This window comes from Dermacentor variabilis, chromosome 2 (genome assembly GCF_050947875.1).
Source record: "Dermacentor variabilis isolate Ectoservices chromosome 2, ASM5094787v1, whole genome shotgun sequence".
NCBI classification, from domain to species: Eukaryota; Metazoa; Arthropoda; class Arachnida; order Ixodida; family Ixodidae; genus Dermacentor; species Dermacentor variabilis.
Window position 1 is genome coordinate 172060345 of NC_134569.1, and position 22311 is coordinate 172082655.

The 22311-nt window shown below is 47.2% G+C and overlaps 1 protein-coding gene across 1 annotated transcript in view; it reads right to left on the reverse strand.

Moving 5' to 3' along the window:
- LOC142571069 (putative transporter YutK) overlaps window positions 1-22311 on the reverse strand; it is a 59298-nt gene that overhangs the window by 17569 nt on the left and 19418 nt on the right. The gene's annotated exons all lie outside the window — the stretch shown is intronic.

Sequence of the window (22311 nt, forward strand, 5' to 3'; positions counted from 1 at the left end):
CTGAAAGTTCCCCGGCATTTGCACACAGGGGAAGGTCCCTGACTGCTAAACCGTGAAGCTGCCTGGAACGTCCCTGGACTCAGCATGCCTGGTATGGACCCAAAGCAGTGTTGAGTACTGGATTGAGTCGCATACACAGACAACTTGCTGTGAGCTTGTAATCGCAGTTCTGAAGTGTGATTGGACGCAATGCTAATAAATCGGTGCTTCTCGATTCATCCTTACAAAGGAGAGTGGTTAGCCCCTCTCTGAGATGCTGACAGAGTCCCTTCACTGAGTAGCTTGTTCGCCAATGATGTGAACGGCTTCCCTAACAGTGTCGAAAACTTCACATAAAATTGAACTGTCAGACCATAGTACCTTGAACTGCGATTATGCTTCATAAACTTCAAAACCGAAAATAGCCCGTCCTCGACTATGGATGAGTCACAGACTTCCGGCAGCTCAGCTGCTCAAACGAATGAAAAGACAGCTGGAGTGGCAGCTGGTTCGGCATACAATTTCGTGCAAAACTGTCTCGCCAGTGCAAGAACTCCGTCTGATAAATAGACTATGCTACCATCACTTGGACCTATTAGGAAAGAGAGAGTTGTTTTCCTTGAAAGATGTCTGCGCAGGACATTTCTGCTGCACCACGCTTCCATTTGCCGCTGCTCTGCTAGACTTGTGGCTTTCAAGCGATCCCAGCGTCGCTTCAGGAGGATCCGAAGTTCCTTTCGGGGTCAGGCCAGCGCCGGAGCAACAGTAGGCCTGCAGGACAGTGGCTTCCAGAGCATGAGGATCGCGTCGGAGAAGATTCACGATTCACATCCACGTCTTCAGGAGACGTGGATGTAGACGCCATGGTCTCTTCCCTTCCGAGACTATGTTCGAATCGGCAAACCGCAGAATTAGGAAGAAGTGGTCGCTAAGAGCAGAAGGAACCAAACATGAAGAATGCATACTGGAAGCCAGTGACGATGAAACGTAAAAACGATCGATGCGGATCTGCAAGCTCCTCCCTGTCCAAGTCATTCCTGACTGTAAAGGGCGAGCACGCGCTAAGCACCGACCAGTCCCAGCCCATGGACGAGGCTCTCGCAGTGCCGCATTTCCAGCCCTATCTTTGAATTTTGAAGTTCCTCTGCGGGAGAAGCGATCAACCTGTTCTAACACACAGTTGAAGTCCCCCGAAAGAATAAACCGAGAGGAGCCTACCAAGTATGGATCTAATGGAGCGACAAACTCTCTCTGAACTCTAGCCTTGTTTGGAGCGTGGACATTAACAATTCGAATGCTACAATCAAGATCCACTGACAGGATACGGCCCCGGCATCCCTGGCATGACGAAGAACAAAGTCGCTAAAATCCTGCATGAAAATGAGAGAGAGAGAGAGAGAGAGAGAGAGAGAAAAACAACTTTATTGATCCATAATGAAATGGAACGCGTTAAGCGCCTGATGGGATGGCTCCCTCTTCACGGGTTCCATATTCTTCCAGGAGCGCCTAGTCCCTGTGCATCAGTCCGAGCTGGTCTTCCAGGGTGGGGCTGGATAACAGTCTCCCATCGCTCGTAAAGGGTGGGTTTAGTAGGGGAGTTAGTCATGGGTGTAGGTGGGAGTGGTCTTTGGAGAAATTGCACTATCTTATGGCGTGCCGGAGGGCGCCTAGTGCATTGCAGTGAGGACATGTGTTCTCGTATCTTTCTGTGCATATTCTGTTCTGGAGGCAGGGGTGGGAAAAGGATCCTGCCTGAATTTGCCTATATATCGTTTGTTCGGCTCTAGTCAACGAGTTGTGGAGGGGGTGAGAATGTCTTCCTACGGTCCCTGTAATACTGACTATATCTGTGTAACTGGTGATGGGTTGCCATCCCCTTGCCTGCTTCTCGGTGGCCAGGGAGTTGAGCACTCGGGCCTGTTGAGCATACTAGTTGCCCTCAACTGAGGAGTGGGCCGAGACCCAAACTAGTTCGGTTGTTTGTTTAGGAGGCGTAGCTTTTCCGAGGATTTTTAGTTCCGCAAGGGACACCCAGCGAGATCTGTAGTTCTTGTGCGCAGGTTGTGAGTCCGTGACGACCTTGGTGAGGTTAGGTTGCAGGAGTGCGAGGGCTATCGCCGCTCCTTATGCCTCCTCCGAAGACGGAGTGTTGATTGATGCGCAGGTGACCAGCTTGTCCAGCCCGGTGACCACGACTGTGGCCCTCGTGGAGCATTCACGTGGAGAGGCGTCTGTGTATAGGACAGTGTCGTCCTCCTCCAGGGTCCTGGAGATGGCTCTTGCCCGGGCGTCGCGTCGTACGGCGTGCCTTGTGGGGTTCATGTTGCGCGGTAGTGGTTTGCATTCCAGCTTCTCAGTCCACTTTTCGGGTACACTCTAAGAAAAGTTTACACCCTTGGGGGTGTATATCTGCCACACAATAATCGTCATCTGCATTGCTTGTGTTTCCTTTCTTGAAAACGCCGCGCCCGCTACTTTCCTTTAGGGAATGCTATGCCATGCTGGTAACGCGCATGCCGTTCGTTACTGGGAAGTACCGGGTTCGCGGCGTTAAAGAAAGGAAATGCGGGAAAGACAGATGACGATTATTGTTGTGTGGCAAGATACGACTCAAAGGGTGCAAACTTTTCTTACAGTGTAATTGGCCGTGGCGGGTGCAGTGATTCTTGCCATCTGATCTTGCGGAGGACGCTTCTGCCCTTAAGAGGAAGCTTTAGCTCGATTTCTCCTATCTAAATACATGTAAAAGGAGAATTCGTTTTTCTCGGCAACCACTGCACCAAATTTGACGAGGTTTGTTGCATTTAAAAGAGAAACTTAAAATCTAGTGACTGTTGGTTTCGAATTTTCGCGTTAGGTCGTCCATTTTTTATTAAATATTGGCAAAAATCGAAAATTTTCAAAAAACGAAACTATCAAGTTTACGACTCTAACTCAACCACTAAAATGATAATACAATTCTGTGAATTGCATCTAATAGTACATCTAAAGCGGACAAAATTGATATGTTACACATGAATATAAAAAAAATTAATCATAGGGAAATACAACTTTTGCAAAACCGTTGTAACCAACGTAAGATGTAAAATTCACATATTGAATTTGTCCGCTTTGAATGATCTAATGGATGCCGTTTGCAGAATCGCGATATCAGTTCTTGATGCAGAGCTATGAATTTGTAAACTTCGTGCTTCTGTTTTTTTCAGACGGTCAAATATTTGAAAATTGTTTAAAGAAAATTCAAGCCCTAAATCGAAATTCCGCTTCCAACAGTCACTAGAATTTAATTTTCTGTTTCAAATGCAACGAATTTCATCAAAATCGGTCCAAGAGTTATTTCGTAGAAACGTTTTTGCGTTTTACATGTATTTGAATAGGCCGCGTAGGAGTTGGCCCTGAGGTAAAGCTTCCTCTTAAGGCGCACCCTATGATTGGACAGGTGGGCTTCTACGAGCTTGGCTACTGTAGTGCCGACTGCCATTTGAACTAATTTTGTCGTGGATGAATTTATGAGAATACACAGGGCCTGCTTCTTGGCTTTCCTGATTATTTCATGAAGTTTATGACGTCTTTCTTGAGGAGTTGCATGTACGGCGCTGCGTAGGCGATTCGTGAGATAACAAAGGCCTGAACGAGGCGCAAGGTGTCCGATTCCTTCAGACCCCTCCGCATGTTGGCCACTCGTCGGATCATGTTCAAGATCTGGTCTGACGTGAGCTTGATTTTTCTGATCATGGCCGTTGCCTTGCCGTCTGCCTGGATCAGGAGGCCCAGGATCCTGAGTTAAGATACCGGGAGTCCCCTGATCCCTTCCAGAGCGATTCATATGTTTTCTGCATGTTTCCCTGATGTACGTGGTCTGACAACGGTCAGCTCCGACTTTTGAGACGAACAGCAAAGGCCATAGGTCTTCGCGTAGCTGTTGACCGTGTCAGCCGCTTTTTGGAGCGTGTCTTTTATCCAGCCATCCGACCCTGCCTTCGCAGTCCAGAGGGTGATCTCGCCGGCATATAATGCATAGCCGAGGCCATCTATTGATTCCAGAAGCTTGGGCAACGGCAGTAAAGCCATGTTGAACAGGAGGGGGGAAAGGACCGAACCTTGCCGCGTTCCTCTATCCCCCAGAGAGATCGGTTGGGATGCCTGCTCTCCTATTCTGATCCTGGCCATTCGGTTGCCAAGAAAGTCTCGGATGTAGTTGTACGTTTTCGCTCCGTAACCCGTGTTGCGCAGGTTGCGGAGGGCATTTTCATACGTGACGTTATCAAAGGTACCTTTGAGGTCGAGTGCTAGTAGCGCTCGCGGCGCCTGCATCGTTGCCCGCTTGATTACCAGCTCGTTAAGTTGTACGAGAACATACTGGGTGCCCATGTGTTGCCTAAAGTCATACATACAGAGTTGGTACATGGCCCCTTCCCCATACGGTTTGGTGGTGTTCGTGTCCTTGTCTTTGTCGGCTGCTTGCCTTTTTCGAAGATTGTCCCAGTCTGTTATCTTGGTTGTTCCCATGCGGGACTTGAAAGCGGGCCCCGTGATCGTGATATTGAGTATGTCGGGGTCCGACCCGAGGTTCACCCCTGTGTTCTGCCGCGACACGTCGAAGGTTCCACTCAGCAGGGTAAGGTCTGGAGTGGTGTCCCGGGACGTATTTGTCCCCATGCGGGTGGGAGTGTCTGGTTCGTTGAGGAGGGCTAGGTTGCTGCGCTGATCCATGACGTTCGCCAGCCCCCTGCGTCTCTTTGAGCAAAATTTCTAGCCCATATTGAGTGAGGCGCATTGAAGTCTCCTAATATCAATAAGCGTCGGCTGCCTGCCTCTCCACCGCAGGGGCGTCTGCGTCAGCAGGCGTTTGGTGTGTTGAGACACCACGTACCCGAGCACACGAGGGCTGGACCCTCCCGCGTGTAGCCGTGCGCGGCTTAGCCGTGTCTGGGGAAAGGGGGATCCTTGAGGTTGAGCCGATGCTGGGTGTTTGGACCTTTAAGGCCGCCCGGCGGAGGCAACACACCTCTTCGGCCTCTGCTTCACATAGACGGCACCCCCGGACTGACCCACCCGGGGAAATCGGTAGTCGTCTCTTCCTGTCTCTTTCTTCTGAAACCTTCGTCTTTATCTCTTACTTTATATCTTTCCTGTCTTCTTCTCTCTTCCATTTACTTCCTTTCTCCACGGAAGCAAGGGTTAACCTTGTGTGGATATCCTACCTTGGGTACACCATATTGGGTTATAGTGATGGCGTACGGCTGGCGTCGTGCAGGCTTGTACACAAGCTCTGCCGCGTCCTCTCGTTGGGCTCCGTGGTGGGCGGTCGGCGCTGTTGCCGAACACACACACTTTCCTATGGCAGCTCAAATTTCTGTTGTCCATGATCGGCGTCTGAAAAGATGCCGCACCGAAGTACCATTTCAATTCTCCTTTCGAAGCAACGCTCCATCTTTCCCCAAATACTATGTAGTCCACAGTGAAAGCAACACGCCTGTTAGAAAACTCACTCCATTCCTGGTAGCCAAATGCCTGAAAGATAAAATCGGACAGACATACAAAGCCTCCAAAATGTCTAGCGGGGACCTCCTCCTAGAACTGATCAAGCAGATAGGCTGTCTGAACTTACCAGTATTGGCGAGGCGACAGTGACTGTTTCAGCCCACAGAACACTTAATACAAGCAGGGGAGTAATATCTGAAGAAGACTTTATTGGTCTAAGCGACGAGGAACTGCTGGAAGGTTTCCAGGAACAAAATGTCACCAAAGTACAAAAAATAGTAATCCGCAGAAACGACCAAGAAATCCCCACCAAACCTGTTATACTCACCTTCGGAACAAACGTAATGTCTACTTCACTCGATGCAGGTTATGTTAAAGTCAATGTAAGACCATATATCCCGAACCCCAGACGATGTTTCAAGTGTCAAAGGTTCGGACATGCTTCACATGCATGCCGAGGCCAAGCAACCTATGCTAAATGCAGCTCAACTGATCACCAATCTGACAACTGCACCTCTTCGCCACATTGTGTTAACTATAAAGGAGATCATCCAGCTTACTCGCGCTCTTGCCCATGCTGGAAGAAGGAAATCATTGCACTAACTGTAAAAGAGAAAATATCGTTCTTTGAAGCCAGAAAGCGGCTATCATATCTTCCGCGAAGAAGTTATGCTGAAGTGACGCAGGCGGGGGCAGCGTCACAGAGGCCTCCGGAGTCCTCCGAGGCCACGCGCAGTGGTGCCGCAGTGACTCCTCCCGCCCCCGTGGTGGAAGCAGTCAGTACTGCTCCACCCTCTTCGACGGCCCTGCAGACACCAGTCCCGCAGGGCCCTAAAATCAAACGAACCCCTAGGCCCGAGGCACGTGTCTCGGCGCCTAACTCTCGGTCCTCCAGCGCCTCAGAGAGAGCGATGGAGGTCGACACAAAAACCCCGGTGTCATTGACACCGAAGAACAAGCGCTCTCTCGAGCGTGGTAAGATGGACAAAATCCCAATAACAACTCAAAATAAGAAAGCGTTAACCTAAAGGTTATCGCTCATTTGTATTAGCCTTCTTAAATCCATGTCACCTATACCTCAGCTCCTAATTTTTCTGTAGTGCCATTTCTTATCTTTCCATTTTAAGATGGCTTTTATTATCCACGGGAATTGCAGAGGGCTTTTACACAACTTAGGTGACATTAAAGACATGTTAAGTAACTTCTTTCCTGTGGCCCTGTATTTACAGGAAACAAACCTAGGCGAAAAACACAAAAACATTTTAAAAGGTTTCACTGTTGTACGGCGCGACCGTACTCAGGCGAACCGGCTGTCAGGTGGTGTAGCCATTGTTCTGCCAGGCGGTATAGCAGCCAGAGAAGTTCCCATTACCACTCACATAGAAGCCGTTGCTGTCATCGTTTTATCTCATAAAACCATCACCATTTGTTCAATGTATATTCCACCACATTCACATTTTACCGTAAGAGATCTAGAGATAATTTTAGACCAGCTACCTGAACCATTTTTATAGGCGATTTTAATTCACATAACACGTTGTGGGGTAGTAAAGCTACTGACACCAGGGGCTAAACACTTGAAGATTTTATTCTTATAAACAATATATGCCTTTTAAACACTGGTGCGACAACTTACTATTGCCCAAGCACAGGAGCTATGAGTTGCCTGGATCTGTCACTGTGCTCTCCATCTCTTTTTGGCGATTTTCAGTGGAGTGCTATTGAGAACCCCTATGGTAGTGACCATATGCCTGTTATCATAAAAAGAACATCTCCTTTTCCTACCATCCCACTGAGGCCACCCCGTTGGAAACTCCATCTAGCAGACTGGCCTCTCTTTACTGAAAAGGCCACTCTGGATAACATATCAGATGAGCTAACAATAGACGAAATGAATGAGAACATTACCGCCTGCATACCCGCTGCAGCAGAACAGACAATCCCGCAATCCTCTGGCTTCTTAAGAAAAAACCTGAAACCCAGTTGGACGAGGGAATGTACACAAACAAAAAACTACCAAACAAAGCGTGAGGTATCTTTCGGCGATACCCCCCAACACAAGATAATCTACTCTCTTTCAAAAAAGCAAAAGCGAAAGCCAGGTACACACGCAGACAAGCCGAAAGACAGTTTTGGAAAAATTATGTCTCGTCTATAAATAGCTCAATAACATCCAAACGAATGTGGGATCAGGTTCGCAAGTTTAGAGGCGACTACGCTTCTTACACTATCCCCATACTATCACCTCCAGGCACGCAAACATATATAGAAGAACAAGGACACATATTAGGGCATCATTTCCATGATATATCAAGGTCGATAAACTATTCAGCTGCATTTCTAAAACATAGGCAATTAACAGAAAAGCTAAAGCTTCCGGCCACAGGAAGTTCAGAAAGACTATATAATGCGGCTTTAACACTACCGGAAATCAGTAGAGTACTGACAAGTGACAAAAAACAGCACCTGGTCCAGACAGAGTACATTACGCGATGCTCGCTCTATCTCCTAATGCAGTTGAAACCTTGCTTCGTTTTTCAAATATAATCTGGGAAACGGGAAAAATGCCGAAAGAGTGGAAGAAAGCCATCATTATCCCTTTCTTGAAAGCTGGAAAACCTCCCACAACAGCAACCAGCTATAGACCCATAGCACTCACAAGTTGTCTTGCAAAGTCCTATGAAGCCATCATCAACATAAGATTGACATACGTCCTTGAAACAGAGAACATGCTAGATAACCATCAATGTGGATACAAGAAAGGTTGCTCCACAACAGATCACCTAGTCCGACTAGAAGACGAGATACGTGCGACCTTTCTACACAAACAATATTGTCTCACTGTTTTCTTTGATTTAGAAAAGGCGTATGACACAACATGGAGGTTTGGTATCTTAAGGGACTTGGCAGATTTAGGAATCCGAGGTAGAATGCTTAAATGACTAGCCGATTTCATGTCGGACCGAACATTCCAGGTGCGTTTAGGTACGACGCTGTCACGTATATTCATCCAGGAAAATGGTGTGCCACAAGGATGCGTATTGAGCACAACATTGTTTGTGGTGAGAACTCGATCAATAAGGTAATTCCATCCTCTGTAATGCATTCATTATATGTGGATGATCTACAAATTGCGTGTCGTGCATCCAACCTGACATCCTGCGAACGGCAAATTCAAATTACTCTAAACAAACTTACGCAGTGGGCGTCCGAAAACGGTTTTCGTTTCTCAAGTGAAAAAACTATTAGTGTTGTCTTTACACAAAAAAAGAGGCCTACAACCAGATCCCGCCCTTAAGCTACAAGAAGCCACAAGAAAACCAGTAAAACAAGAACACAAGTTTCTGGGTGTTCTGTTTGATAAAAAGTTAAACTTCCTGGCATGTATAAAGAGCCTTAAAATAAAAGCGAACAACGCACTTAACGTCCTCAAAGTCCTGTCCCGGAAGCGCTGGGGCTCTGACCTTGAATGCCTGCTACGCATCTACCGTACTTTGGTGCGCAGAATATTAGATTATGGTAGCATCATATACGGTTCGGCCAGACAATCTTACGTTCGACAACTTGATCGAGTTCATAACTTTGGACTACGACTGGCAAGCGGTGCTTACAGAACATCGCCTGTCCAAAGTTTGTATGTTGACTGTAATGAACCTCCTCTACAGCAACGCAGAGTGCTACTAACTTTTTCTTACGTACTAAGAATTCAGTCCTCACAACAACATATATGCTTCAACATTGTCACACAGTGTAACTCACGCTTACACTATACAAACAAACCAAACATGATTAAGCCGCTTATCCTACGATACGAGGAATATATTCGGGATTATAACGTTCTTCGCGAAGTCCTTCACGTTGCGAGAAACCACAGCATTTGGCCCCGTGGCACGATTTCGCACCGTTATGTGATTGGTCATTGACACATTTAAAGAAAAAAGACACCCCACGCGAACACATTAAACAAGAATTCCGCTTTCTACAGGACAAATATCAAAATTACAAGGAATTTTACACTGATGGCTCTAAAACAAAAGAACACGTGGGTGTGGGGGCCGTAACAGAACATTGGGAAAGAAGTATTCGTTTGGCACAGCACGCCTCTGTCTACACAGCTGAAGTCTATTCATTGTGGACTGTGGTTAAAAAGATCATCGCTGAAAAACACGAAAACACGCTGAAAACACAAGCACGCTGAAGGCTCTTCACATGAAATCTGAATGTGAACCCCTGATAGGGGATATCTTAAACATGATAACAATAAACAAATACGGCAGGTCAATTAGGTTTTGCTTGGTACCAAGCCATGTTGGTATACCGGGTAACGAAGCAGCGGATAGATGTGCATCAATGGCAGCGCACAGAGATATAATTAACACAACACTTCCATATAAAGATAGTAGCCGTGCCATTAAGAAGGCCTTAATATCAAAGTGGCAACACGAATGGGACCATTGTACAGAAAACAAGCTACATCTTATTAAACCTGTAATCGGTGAGTGGAAATCATGCAGTCACCAACGGTTCTACGAGGTGATCTTGTGTCGACTTCGAATTGGACACACATTTGACGCACAATATTCTCCTCCGAAAAGAAAACCCGCCAACCTGCGAAAAATGCCTTGAACCTCCCACTGTCATGCACATCCTAATAACATGTACACACATCGACACACTGAGACGGAGGTTTTTACACAGCCTATATAATTCTCACACTCCATTACACCCTGCCCTATTACTAGCAGATGACCCCCTAGTGCCATTCGCTAACCTGTTCGACTTTTTAGGAAAAACTGGTAATTTACACCAACTATAATATAATACAGGTTTACCTATTCTAACGTTGCACATCATTTTGTCTTGTGTTTGGCGCAGCATGTCCTTAGTTGCCTTTGTGCCATTAAACCCAAACTAACCAACCAACCCACCAGCCTGCCTCGCCCTTGCTGTCGAGTAACTTGCCACTATGTCCAGGTCCTTCTTGGAGGGCCGGCAGTATGTGTTGAGTATGTAGATGTCTGCTTCCTATGGCTCCGCTGTGAATTTCCAAGAGAACGAGTTCACACCCTCTCCGGCTGGTCATGTGGTGCGTCGCAGCTATGTTGCTTCGGTCTAGGATTGCTGTGCGTTTCTCCCCGGGTGACGTACCCTGGGAGTTTGGGTCGCGAGCTCATTTCTTGTATTGCAAGGATATCGGGCTTGTGTCCTGCGTTATCTATGTATTTCTGTAATTCTGCTATTTTGTCCTTGATTCCCCGATAGTTCTATTGGGCTAAGGTCTTTGTATCTGCCTTCCTATTTTTACGCATGTCCCCCATCTTGGCTCAGGTTGGTAGTCGTGAGACTACTTCCCTACACGGTTTCCTATACGAGGCTCCCTTTTTGGCTTTCTGAGTGTTTAGTATGAGCTGGTTGACATTAGCCTCTAGCGCGTCGAACTTCGCCATACTGGACGTTACCAAGTCGATCTGGCTGGCAAGCTGTGCAGCCATCTCGGTGAGGGCTTGAAAGGGCTTGGCCCACGCCGGTTCCCCAGACGGACTCGATTCAATTTTCTCTGCCTTCATAGCTGTTACAGAGGGCTGTGGCTGAGCATCCCTCTTGGCAATTTTGCGTTTTGTGACATCCTCGCTGCTTTTTTATTTTCTAACGCCTCCATGCGCTCAAGAACCGCGCTGATTTGCTGATTTTGCTTAACTACAAGCGCTTTGAGTTGAATGCATTCCTCACAATCTTTCTTAGGGGTATTGGGAAGGGGAGGGAAATTTTCGCTGCTAAGAGCGATAGGAGATCTATGTGCCCAGCCCAACTGTTTAGCGGCGTTCCTATTCGGCGTTTGGCTCCTGGTCTTCGACCTTGAGCGCTACTGCCGGCGGCGCCCGCTGCAGCTGCTCCCGGCCACGTCACCCGGCGACGTCGCCCCCGAGCCCGGCCGTGAGCAATTCCGCCCTCTTCCGCCGTCACGGGAGAGAGTGCGGTTCCGGTTCCCTGACGTAGCTGCTCCATCTCGACGTGGCGGTTTCCGTACCACGTACGGCATCTTGAAGTGAGCTTTGCACACCTTGTATGCAGTCAAATGTTCGCCTCCACAGAGGTCACACTTAGGGATACACTTGTGCTGTACATCGGTATTAGGAGTACCGCATCCTCGGCAGATCCGGTCTCTCGGATTCGGGCAAACATCATGCGGTGACCCAGGCCACCGTACTGATATTTGTTTTCAGTATAACGAGCATTTGGCGAGCAGGCCCCCACAAGGAACGTAGTTCGGCACTTTGGGTCCATTGAAGGCGATCGCCACAGACGTCGTGTTGGCGATGCGGTTGGCCTCTGCAGCAGTCGAATTATATTAGTTGACGATGTTCTCGTTGATTTCTTGAATGATGGCCGTACCTCGGCAGCCCGACTCACCATAACTCTAGAGAGACCTGGTGCGAGAAATCCTGTCAAAGTGCCTGATCTGACTTAACGCATGGACACAAGTTTCTTGGAGCTCGAGAATATCTACCTTCTTAGATTTGGCTAAGTTGAGAACCTCTAACTGTTTGGAAGCTCGATACAAACCTCTACAATTGAAATAAGCTATAGTGAGAGAAGGAGCCATATTGTGTGAAAGAAATTTAGCGGAAAGCTAAGAAAAGCAAAGGAAAGAGAAAGGAAGGATTGGCTAGTATTGAGTAATGATAGCCTTATAAGTTACAATAGCTAGAACTGCCTATGAGGTAGCCTCCGAGACTGCAGACCCCTCATAAGTAAAAGCGTACATGGCATCTGACATTTCGGAGCAGTCGCATCCGATTTCCTTACAATGTACACTAGCAGAAGTATTTTCAGTGTGCGAAGGGACGCCCGTCTCCGAGTCTGAATCTGAAGGTTCCACAGCAGTACGCTTGAATCCAGGAGCGCTAGGCGCCGAGCCATGGGTCCGAGTCACGAGTCCGACGGCCGCCGAGCCAGCGCGCTTACTGCGCTGTTCTTTACGCTTCTTGCTCAGATTCAGTGTCCAAGGAACACCGTCGGTCACGCCAGTCAGCGGCTCCAGCTTGCCAGAGACCGCAGCGGGCGCCGCAACAACTACGGGAGCAGCATCGACGGTCACGTTAACCTCCTCGTCCACTCCCTCTCCGCACGTTGAAGTGTCATACAGGAGAGTGCGTGCGCCGGAATCCACGGAATCGTCCATGCTCTCGGCGGTGTGTACCACGCTCAAAGAAGCCCGGCTGTCCCCGTCCTTCGAGTCTGCTGCTGTGCTATCTACCGGCGAAGCAAACCGCCTCGAATGCAGCAGATGCCCGCTGTTCGGGCCGCACGGCTACTGACGAGTAGGTACGGACAGCACACGCCGAGGCCGCGTGGTTTCCGCCACATCGTACGCACGCTGCGTTGCAGGGTACTTGGTCGAACTGACCGCAGCGCGCGCACTTCGGCGTGTCCACACTGCCGCGTGGTGAAGAATCCCGGCACGCATTCTCCGGAGATCTCGTGGATCCTACCAAAGACCTCCCGCTCGGTGACAAGAGATCGGTCTGGAAGATCCGCGAGGTTGCTAAAAACCGTCGCACAACACCTCTGCACTGTGAAGACGAAGTATTGCTACAGCAGGGACACAGCATAGATACTGTCTGGTACAACACCTCTGCACTGTGAAGACGAAGTATTGCTACAGCAGGGACACAGCATAGATACTGTCTGGTTCCACCAACCCATCCTGCAAGACAAACCTATTTTCACTGGTTAGTAGCATGATACTTGAAGGAAGTTTCTGTAAATTTACAATTGTCAATCTAAACGTATAACGAATTTCATTAAGTATTGTTCTTTCCCATATGTCCTTTAACTAGGCAGATTGTATATTTGCCGAAATAAGTTATTACAGCTTAAAAACCACACACTATTTGCATTGTCAACTTTTACGTCAAGTTTCACATGGCTGACTGGACGTGGCGCAGCTTACCACCCCTTTTCACGCGATTGATTGCGGTAACGTCGGTTGGTGTTTTGCGCTGGGAGGAAAGAACTAAGGAGAGGCACAGACGTCACTCTTTGTGAAGCTCAATGACGCCGCAAGTTGGCGTTACTCCGCCATCTTGTCGGCGCAGATTCTCCTGTCTACACTTCGGCGCGCAAGCGCGCCGGTCTGTGCGGGCGTGCGCGCGCCGTATAATGATCCGACCACAGATCCAGTCGCGGTGTACATCATCGCAATACCGCGGCCTAAGTAATTTCGCCGAGTATTGTGCTCTACCAGAGCGTTGAAAGGAGTTCACAGCGAACTCCTAAAGTGGGAGGCTTGTTGTCCGCTGCTTGTTCCGCCTTTCGGGGAAATAAATCTGTGTATTCTCACTGCACTGCAAGAATGCACAGGCGATGACCGGCAGCACACTTTACGCACATCCCGACCTGTGGCTAGCCCAACCCGCCGTGGTTGCTCAGTGGCTATGGTGTTAGGCTGCTGAGCACAAGGTCGCGGGATCGAATCCCGGCCACGGCGGCCGCATTTCGATGGGGGCGAAATGCGAAAACACCCGTGTGCTTAGATTTAGGTGCACGTTAAAGAACCCCAGGTGGTCGAAATTTCCGGAGTCCTCCACTACGGCGTGCCTCATAATCAGAAAGTGGTTTTGGCACGTAAAACCCCACAATTTAATTTTTTTTTGGCTAGCCCACCTGCAGTTTATGAGAACAAACACGTATGCTGGTTGCAGCTTTGTAAGAATTGTTTTGCTTTATTGAACAAGCCTGGGGCGGCCGAGCACCGTGGAGATGTGACGAGTCCCAGCGGGCCGACGAAGAGGAAAGCAGAGGAGAACGTCGCTACGCGTTTAGCTCACCGACTGCGGCCAGAGGTCTATTGTTCACACGGTAAGTGAAGATTCACGGAAACAGAGTTCTGTGGTATCCTCCGCCCGGTGCTGAAATGTAATCGCGTAGGCGTGCGGCCAGAGTTCTATTGTTCACACGGAAAGTGAAGATTCACGGAAACAGAGTTCTGTGGTATCCTCCGCCCGCTGCTGAAATGTAATCGCGTAGGCGTGCGGCTATAGCGCGTTGAGCGGGAAGCGCGACCGTCAACCGTTCCGTGTTAGCGCAGGCGCACTTCTGTAGAGCCCATTTGTCTTTTCAAGGGGATCCGCTTTATTTTAAACCAGAAAGAAATGTACAAAACACTGTTTGGACCATATCTACTATGCATATAGGTTATGCGTAAGGGAGAAAACACAAGCAACGCGCAAAGTGTTCACATGTAAACATAATGTACCACTGAAATATATACTAAACCAAATTTTACCATCACGAGTTTGTACTTGATGCATATCAACGCACAATTCTATGAAGAGAAACATTTCACATCAAAATTAAGGTTAAAAAAAGGCGAAAAAAAAACAACGAAACAAGAAAGAAAGCAAAAAAAGAAAGAATTGACGTGCAAGAATGACAAGAAATTACACGAATTACAAGTCCACTTGTCGAAACGTTGGCTCCTGCATTCACCTTGTTCACGTTTTGCTCATCGTCTTGAATTTCTATCTCCCGCATTCCCCGTCTTTTCTCGCGATTTTGTTTGGTTACTTAAGTGATATAATTTACAACACAGTTTAATATCTCCTGTTACCGTTACTTCGGTTGTTAGCTCCTTCCAAACTTTTGCGCTGGCAAACTGAATTAACTGTGCATCGTACACGTGGCTACATTTTGGAAGGTTGAAAATGAAATTAGAAGCTTACCTTGTGATGCGGTTTGGGAAAAAGAAAATACTCGATAGTAATGGATGATTAGTTTCGATAATGTTGTTTATCGTGATGCAGATCTTATGATCTCGCAGTGACATAAAGGATAAGATACCGAGCTCTTCAAACAAATTTTCATTTGAGAGGCACGATGGGTTGGAACTAATGATGTGTAATGCCCGTTTTTGAAAGCGCCATAAAGGCAACAAGTGTGTTACATATGTAAGCCCCCAAGACTCACTGGAATAGCTAATGTGAGAGTGACCTAACGAAAAGTATAAAGTTGTAAGCACGGGGACGGACAATACTGCTTGGCATTTATCAGAGTGTAGCACCCTAGTTTCCAAATTTTGTATACGAGATGATAACTAACTCGAAAGGAAATTCAGTACGTTATCAGAGAAGCCATAGCCTTCTAACTTTCGCACTAGTATAGTGTGACAAACTGTGTCGAATACCTTCTTGATGTATAAAAACAACACAACCGCAATTTTTTTGATTTATAGTAGAAATAATGTGGTGTGAAAGGGTGTAGATGACTTGTTTGAAGGATAGTTATGTTGTTGTGAAACAGTATTATTATTTTCGTTATTAAATTTCTTTATTTCTTGCGCTACTGTATAGTTTCTTTCAAAAAGGGTGTTAATGATGCCTAATACTAATATAAGCCTATAGCATACTCGGGTCGTTCTGATCTCGAGATTTTTATATGGGAACAACTTCAGCAATTTTTAGCATATCTGGGCAGCAACTACTCTCTATAGGAGATGATTAAGGAGGTGGCATAAGTGCCTGCAAAGAGTATCGTTATTTACCTTAACCACTCGTGTCGGGATCAAATCATGGTCGGCTGCTTTATTCACTGACATCGTACTGACAGCCGGATTTTATCTCATCGATACTCATGGCACGAAACTGGAATCTAGTGTCGACAGCCATGCGTACAATACCGGTAGGTGTCAACGATGGAATTTTATTAGCCAGGTTTAAACCGACATTGATGAAAAGATTGTTAAAATCGTTGGCCACCTGCGGGGAAGTGCTTCTAGTGATTTCCAAGGAGGTTTAAAAAAATAAGCGGAAGTGGCGACCCCAGTAGTTTCTTACCATCACAGGTGAAACCAGAGTTTGCCTATACTAGTACTTTGAAAGAGGCCCGCGACAGCTGAAACTTCTGACAGCTGGCGTCCTTTTGGTCAGGTATTGCAAATGCTAGGGCCACTTGAACGTAAAAGCTCGAAGTTATTGCCTAAATTTCAAAAAAAAAGACGTTTAGGCGTCTTTGTGAAACCAGTGACAGAAAGAAAGGCGTCCAACGATATATGTACGGCTAAATTAAGCACCCTAAATAGCACCGAGTGGGAAGAGATCGCTTCGTATATTTCCCGGTTTTTGCTAACGTAATTTCTTGCCTATGGTAAGATGGCGGCGGTTCGGCTTCACTTTTGTGGCAGCACCTCCACTCCAGCAATTTCTGTAAAAAACCTCGTTGGTGGTTACTCGCTTCTCTTGGTTTAATCCAGTTGTATCCCTCACAATCTTACACTCCTGTTTTGTGTCGCCTTTGTTTTGTGTGATAAGTCTAGTGAGGTATTACCTGTTTGATTTTCTCAACATTGCAACAGATCTATTCCTGTAATACATAAACTGGGCATGATAGTATTTGTTCGCTTTATCCTTTTTTTCATTTATTGTAGAATTAGTCCTTACTTTTCGGTATGCAAAGAATCTCTTGTGTCACCCACGGGCATAAGAGAACTTAATAATTGTGCTTTGAGCATGCATGTGAACATTTGGCTAATATAATTTTAAAATGAGTGAAAGAATGCTCAAACTCGAGGTTTAAATCAACGTTTTGCAAGGCTGCAAAATCGGTACATTCAAGTAGTGATTTAACGCTCGCATAGGCTACGCGGACAAATTGATTTAGATGCCTTTGATACAGAGGTAACATACAAGGTAGCGGGAACAACAGAAATATAGGGCAGTCGTTCGCAATGACATCATGAAAACCTGCACATAAAGGTATGTTTTGATTGAACAGTATACGGTCTTTTATAAATGCAGGTTGACCCGTCATTCGAGTGGAGTCGTGATAACATTTCTAAGGTTGAATGACTCGAGAAGAAATACATAATCACTGCAATGATTATACCATAAATCAATATTAATGTCACCGCAGACAACAATGCGACCATCTTGTATTGTGAGCGGCAGCAAAATAACCTCAATTTCTGCAATAAATTCGACCTTGCATGAGCTAGGAGGCCGGTAAATGAGACCTATGTGAAGACCACAACTGAACTGAACAAAAAGTGCCTCAATTCCATTTTTGCTGTATTTTTGAACATCGCAGCAGTGCAATCACAGCCCGTTTCTGGTAAACAACCCAACACCGCTGCCACAGGAAGAGCTACACCTAGGTAGAGAGATTACTTCGTATCCCGGTATATGCGTGTATTTGCTTTGTTTTAGCCATGTTTCAGTGAGGCCAGTAATGTCGCAACGAAAAGAGTGCGGCGACAAGTAAGCGAGAAGGTTACCTGAATTTTTTGGGGTGCTTCTTACGTTGATATGAAGGGTAGAGAAATTACCATTGCCTAGTTTTGCTTGTTCAGCTTGGGATACACTATGAGCCATGACATGAGACAACTTTTGTCAGATCACCGCGCATGTCACACGCAGCACTTTGCTTTGCTAAGCCTTTCGCATCAAGATTTTGCCTGCAGAGGCCGAAGTGAAACGCCTGTTTTCTCCCCGTTTTGGCTGATAGGGCCTTTCCTAGGAGCACTTTGCTCTACAAAGGTGCTCATTACATATAGGAGCACTGTCCTCAAAGCCCAAGTCTTCCATTTCTTTGCTGCCTTCAACACTCGATCGCTCGCTTTGATCGACGCGAAGTTGACAACGATGTTTGACCTTTTTTAATAGTTTGAGGGTGAACGATGGACGACTTCTGCCTGATTCGCTGAATTCTGATTTCAAAGAAGAACAAATTATCTGTATTGTTCTCTATGGTAACAAATGGTCTATATGGTAAGCCTCGTTCACTCTTGCACCGGATCCGCCCACATTCACTTCTCTGCGCTCCTAGAGCAGACAGATATCTGCGGTAAGGAGGGTTCACCCCTTCAGAAGAATATGTACGGTAAACGTCTTGCAGGTCATTGACAGCTAGAAAGTGTTGCTGCTTTTGTAAGCGGACGATGCATTTGTGGCATGTAGAAGCGCGCCGCAAGTGCATCGTGCGCTGTGATAGCTGTGCAGGAACACTGCACAGCTGTCACTGACCTACAAGGCGTTTATCGTACATATTCGGCAGTACAGCGGTTTCCGTTTGTGATGCCACGTTAGCACGAATCTACCGAGCACGGGAAATACAGGGTGTTTCAGCGAACGCTTTCAAATTTTGCTAAACGTTCCCTGTGGCAGATAGCTCAATTCTAGTTGATGAGCCGTTCTACTCGAAGCGGAGGACACTACTTGCACAAAAAATTGAAATGCGACATCGACTAATTAACGAAGAGCTCACTAATTACCTTTTCAGCTAATTATGTTATGACCAATATTGCAATTTACAAATTCTAGCAGTGGACTCCGCAAGGCGGATCTGCTTGGAACGAATTCTCAGGACGACACCAGCTTCAGGATTTAAATCCCCGAACTTTGCGGAGAAATGCATTGGCGTTACAGTTACTTGTGTGCTTCAGTGCATGAGCCGACGTTTGGTTAACAAATTCACTGGAACGTCAATGCATTTATCCGCAAACTTCGTGAATTTATATCTCGAAACTGGTGTCATCTTGAAAATTTCTTTCAAGTGGATCCGCCTTGCGAACTCAACGGCTATAATTTGTAAATTGTAATATAGGCCATAATGTAATTAGTTAAAACGTAATTAGTGACTTTTTATTAATTAAACGATTTCGTATCCCAATTTTTTGTTAAAGTATTGTCCGCCGCTTCGAGTAGACCACCTCATGAACTAAAATAGGGATATCTGTCACAGGCAACTTTCAAAGATTTTTGAAAGTGTTCGCTGAAACACCATGTATATTCCCTGATCGCCTTTCGTCCGTGGCCTAGTACGTGGTGTAGGTCGTTGCATGCACGCTCGCTCCACGTTTACTTCTTCCAGTTCTAGCTGGTGTTAGGGTTAGCGTCTGGCACCACGTGCAGAATGGAATTTCATCCGACCATCTTCGTCGAGATGAGGCGTGACTTCTGCGGTGGTTGGCGTCCCGCACCACGTGCGGAAAGAACTTTCTCTCACCCGACCTTCTTCCACCAGGCCTCGTCGAAATGAAGCGTGACTTCCTGATTCGCCATGAACATTTCGAGTGTCTGCCGGTCTGGTGGAAGCCCCGCAGTGTACAGGGCCGCTATCTTACACACGTTCGAAAAGCCGACGTTCGATTTCGCCTCACGCGATTGGACTAGATTGGCCTAGGCCGCGATATCGGCGCAGCCTGGACAATCGCGCGAGGCGAAATCGAACGTCGGCTTTTCGAACGTGTACAAGATAGCGGCCCATGCCTCTTTTGTGTGTGTGTTGTTAAGAACGGCCCGCTGAGGTGCGAGTTTTGCCAGCCAGTTGCGACAGCGGTGTCAACTTTTCTTGGACAATGCGCCACGTCCGCCACTCTGCGTCGCGGGATTGCCGAGATGAGTTCGACAAACCAGGTTTTGTGACAGAACCCGCCACCGCCGACCTGGTCTGCTGTGAACAAGGGAGTCCCCGAGAGAACGTAGTTCGAGGCACCTTCACACGCACCGCTCCTGACGTCAGCACCGAGTTTTGCGAAGACCGTCCAACCTCGGTTGAGGACCGTGAACCTGTGCAGAAGTGTGTGTGTGTAATCCCTCGCGCAAAGAGGCGTCTCGTCTACGGTGCCTGGTCGGCCGTTTCCCTCACCTTGGGATCGAGGGGGGACCGAGTGTTTATAAACCGCTGTTGTGCGGCTGCTCAGTGTACTTTCTCTCGCAGTCATGCTAGACTGATGAACTGCAACGTCCCAATGTAGATACTGTAAATAAACCCATATTCCTCGTTCTCGATGAGAAGCAGTCCTTCCCTTCAACAGCGTCCTCAACGTGGATAAGTTGGGCGACGGCATGGGCCAGCTACCATCTAATTCATACCCGACTCCAATCTTGACAACTGGTTACGAACGGTGGGATTGACCTCCCAATCCTCACAGCTGGTGGCAGCGGTGGGATCGTCTTCAAACTCTTACAGTGTGTGTGTGTGTTTGTGTGTGTGTGCATACGTGCACCTAAAAAAGCGCAAGTATATTTAATGTTACATATATATCTCACATTGGGCATGAAGATCATGCACGATCAAGCATGCGTTTACAAAATCAAGAGAACGTTTCGTATACTACCTACTTTAAGTTCAAAGATCACGTGCTAGTGTGTGTGTGTGTGTGTGTGTGTGTGTGTGTGTGTGTGTGTGTGTGTGTGTGTGTGTGTGTGTGTGTGTGTGTGCGTGTGTGTGTGTGCGTGCGTGCGCGCGAGTTTAGAGAGACCCTTTCCTCGAACAAACTACAGAACTTCCACGAACCCGCAAAAGAGACGGACAGGCGTCTACAGTTCCAGGAGGGGGGACGACCTCCTCCTTGCAGCAGACTCGGTATAACCAGAGAGGGAGGGGCCCTCTTTCTGTGCCGGTCACATGACGTCGAGGGAAGCAAGATCCTACCCACGATTGTAGAGAGTCTATTTAAGGGGCTCCGAAATGTACTTTTGATGACTTCGTGCTCTTCTCATTTTTCGTTCATCTACCTTTGAATAAACCATGCAAGTTTCGCACTAGAAATCGTCTCGCCCTTGCTTGGTCGCCATGGTCTACCGGATGCCTGCAGCCCGCCGACAACGCCACGCTACCCAATAAGTAACGTCGGTCGAGCTTCTATAGGCAGGCACCGCTACTACTCGGCAGCAGTACGATACGCTACCCTGGAGTACGCAACACTGGCTAAAACAATAGCCGGGAGAGCAGAGTCTAGATAACACAGCGGAACAAAACACGCATACTAACGCAATCCTGCACAAACGACGTACACGCATGAACCCAAAGCACAATAATAAAATCGCCATTGTGCCCCAACAACGTGGCCGCCAAAACGAAAAACCCCATCCGTTCCTCCAAGCGGGTGGAGTGGGTTGGGCATCTCCTCACTTTTTTCCTTCCTCCATGGTTTTGCAGCATTTTATGTCGTTGATGCTGTGTATTGAGGAAGGATGCTGCTGTGAGTTCTATCTATTTAACAGGTTTTATCGGCGTGCCACCGTTCCATGCTCTCCTTTATCAATCGCTGGGCTTCACCAGCTTAGCTTGAATAACTCGCACGCATTCGTACGTAGTGTCAACCAAGAACACGATTCGGGAGGATCCGGATCGTAGTCCCTACCACGGTGTTGCGCTACGTGGACGCAGCGCATAGAACAAGCGCTAGTGGTAGCTTGTGTAATTTATGTTCGAATTATTTTATTTACATGAAGGTTCTGCGTAATCCTTGCTCCTGACCGCAATGCGTAGATGTACCGTTGAGACGTGACAAGGATAAGATAATGTAAACGAATAAGAAAATCGGGACGTCTCCGTCTCTCCTCCATTGTCTGTGTTACGCCGCGCTCATTGATTAACCGCGTCGCCCGAGCGTAGCTACAAAGGGCCACCAACTTGCGCACCTTTCACGCATTATGCAATACGAAAAGATTGCACGCGAGGTTAAACGTGGTTAAACTTCGTGCCGGCATCACTTGGACATATTGGTGGCTCCTCGTGTGTTCAATACGTACGCGAACGATCAAAACTGCGTGTTTGCTTTCTTTTAACGGAGGTTGCACAAGCAGTCATGAAGCAAATTATAACGTTGCGTATATGGAAAAGGTATACGTGCACGTTTGCTAAAAAAAACCGTGCCTCTTCCTCGAAATGCGCAATGGCTTATTCGGCGGCATGCTAACAGCATCAAATGTAGCTGTAGAACGATGGTGGTTTCTATAATTATAATAAACAAATTGAACAGCGAATGCAACACTATTCATAGTCTTCAGATATTTCACGATGAGCGACATTTGCCCTCTTTATATAAGGAAAACCAGCACCTGT